The sequence below is a fragment of the Mus caroli genome, unplaced genomic scaffold (assembly GCF_978045245.1).
Source record: "Mus caroli unplaced genomic scaffold, Mus_caroli_1 scaffold_2, whole genome shotgun sequence".
Taxonomy (NCBI): domain Eukaryota; kingdom Metazoa; phylum Chordata; class Mammalia; order Rodentia; family Muridae; genus Mus; species Mus caroli.
In genome coordinates, this window is record NW_028227257.1 from 92638943 (window position 1) to 92642250 (window position 3308).

General features: G+C 29.2%; 1 pseudogene; it reads left to right on the forward strand.

Moving 5' to 3' along the window:
• The first annotated feature begins 1941 nt into the window (after positions 1–1941).
• LOC110290074 (olfactory receptor 5W2-like) lies at positions 1942–2875 on the forward strand (annotated as a pseudogene).
• Positions 2876–3308: the final 433 nt, after the last annotated feature.

Sequence of the window (3308 nt, forward strand, 5' to 3'; positions counted from 1 at the left end):
TTATAACTTGTTGAAGAACTCTGTTATGATAACTGTTTCCTGACATTATTTAATGTAATAATTATCCTTAAACATATTTTGTTATGTTTTATTTACTTATTTTATTTATACAATTTACTTATTTTATTTATACATATGTAAAAATATATAATCAAACTCTTTACCTTGCTTTAAATTATACACTTCACTAATGTCAACTTTTGAAAATTTAAATACTCAAACACCAGTGTACTAATAAAAACATATTTCAAAGCCTTAGATGTAGGATTTGGGTCTCTGTTACAATGAAAGTCCAGTCAATTCAGTAGCTAAAACCACAAAGTAAGAATTTCAATTGCCATAGTGATTGGTGACAATAATAAAATATGAATTAATGATAAATATATATAGTAACATTATTGCATATTACAAACTAAGAAGACTGTCTCAGAAATCAAATTTTAAAAAAGGAAAAGAAAATAAAAGAAAAAAAGGGGGAGAAAGTAATAGGTTCCATTTTGAGTTCATTGGATGTTCGGTTTCATTCACAGAAAGCAATTCATGATAGCAAATTATAGTTTACTATAGTTATAACACAATTATAGTTATAATATAATTATAGTTAATTAAATTCTCTTGAAAGTTTTCAAAGATCAATTGGTGTAAAGAGTAAAGAATTAAAAGTTTTACTTTACTGAAGCATGTGCAGTTATTCTCAGTGGAAATATGTATCTAATTATCCATATTTGAATAATGAAGAAGAGTGAAGGCAGATGCTCAAGTGTATAAATCCCAGTTGTCAGTAGTAGAAAATACATAAATTAGCAAAATATATACTCCTGACACCAGTAAAATGTAGGAAGGACTTTCTCATCTCAGGTAGAATAATGAATTAAGCATCTGAAAAATAGGGAAATAAATAAAAAGGCTATTTTACTTTGAAAAGCAATATTAGTGAGTTTGTAATGATTACATAATATCTAAATTAAATATAACAGGTATTCAAGTGGCTATTTTTTATTGCTTTTAGCTAATAATAGATATGAAATATTAAAATATGAAGCTTCAATCTAAGATGCACCACATGCCATGATATTTAAATCTAGAATCTCTAACAGCCAATTACCCACATTAAAATTTAGATAAGTAAATGACAGCTAGGTGAATAGTCAGCTAGAGATATGGACAGGCACTTCCCATGTATACTCATAACCATCATAGACAAAAGAAAAATCAGTCATAAATCTTTGAAATATCTATTGTATTTTGTGTTTTAGGTCAATAAAATCATTTAAAAAATCTAACAATGTAAAATGTATGTATTAAAAATCCTTGTTTCTATTTCATTCTTATTGGCTGTCTAGGGATTCATACAGGGAGTCAAACAAGTTACACAGAGAGGTGATAATAGTTTGTCAAACCCTCAAATAATGACAGAAGAAAACAAATCAACAAATTGTATTTTGGTTTAACTAATATTATACTCCAAAACTGGTACCATAATTCTGTTTAGTTACTGTCTTTCAGTATAACTGTTGGTATCTCAGGTGATTATATTTGTTAAATATGTAATGATTGCACTTCTTGTAGATAAAGATATATCAATTCACAAACCTTCTGTTTTCCTTAATTTGAAAGTTTCTTTGTACCATTTTCAATATAACAACCATGATTAAATTTATTCAAAAGCACATTTTAATATGAATGATGGAGACACAGACAATTCAGAGGTCTCATGAATTACAAAACCATTCAAATTTCATCTTCAACTTCCTAAAGTAGAACTTTATTTTTATATAACAATGTCTCTTCAATACTACTTGTACCTCACTAGTTTTAGATGTATATAATTAAACAAATTTATCTTTTGTCTTAAAGATGATATGTAGATATAACCAGAAAATGAAATCTAATCAATTTTCCTTTGAATTTTACAACATGATAGGGAAAGAATAATGAATCATGGACAAGGAAAACTGTTCTTCATTACCTGAATTCCTTCTCTTGGGAATTACCAATAACCCTGACATGAAAGTGCTAATACTTGCTGTGTTCTTAGCTATTTATCTTATTGTTCTCATGACTAATATTGGAATGATCATCTTGATCAAGATGAATCCACAGCTTCAAACACCAATGTACTTCTTTCTCAGCTACCTCATTTTCTCTGACCTCTGCTACTCCTCTGCAATTGGGCCCAAGATGTTGATAGACATTTTCAGCAAATACAAAATCATCCCATTTGTTGATTGTGCCTTGAAATTCTTTTTTGTCTGTATCTTTATAGATGTTGAGTGTGTTACTGGCAGTAATGGCCTTTGATCGGTACAAAGCCATAAGCCACTCCGTGATATATGCCGTAGATATGTCCAATAGAGTATGCTGCCAATTCCTGGTTGGTGTTTACCTTGAAGGAATGGCAGATGCTTTGATACACACAACATTAACATTTCGCTTATGTTTCTGTGGGTCACATGAGATTAATCATTTCTTCAGTGATATCCCTCCTATACTGTTACTGTCTTGTTCAAATTCTCAGGTCAATGAGTTAATGATATTCACTATTTTTGGATTTATTCAGTTGAGCACTATTTCAGGAGTTCTTCTCTCCTATTGCTATATTATCTTTTCAGTCTTGAAAATCCATTCTGCCAAGGGAAGGTTTAAAGCTTTTTACACCTGCACCTTGCATCTGACTGCTGTTGCAATTTTTCAGGGAACCTTACTTTTTACATATTTCCAGCCAAGTACTTCTTATTCTCTAGATCAAGACAAAATGATCTCCTTGTTTTATACTCTGGTGATTCCCATGCTGAACCCACTGATTTACAGCCTGAGAAAAAAGGATGGGAAAGAGGCCTTGCAAAACCTAGAAAATAAAAGGTGGTGTAAATAGTTGTGTTATGTATACATGTTCAAATAATGATGCCAATTTGTATACAATGATAATTAATCATAGGAAAGTTGTGCTAACTAATTTAAGTAATTAGTATAAATATTTCATGTAATTTTAATCATAAGAAAATATTATAGGCATTCCAATATTTCATACCTCATTATTTGCCATGAAGTTAGATGCAGAAATTTTCATGATCATTTCAGTTGTGAAATAATTACATTTATTTTTTTCATTGAATTTTAATCACACTAAGCTTACTACAATTTCAGTGGTTGCCTTTTTACATATTTTTCTTTGTATTAAATCTCATAGGTACCTCTATATTGATAAAGATAAATCATAAATTCAATTGAAAAATGTGGACATCAATTATACATTCAGAACATGCATATTTTTATAAAAGAATAAAATTTTATTTTATTATGAAATA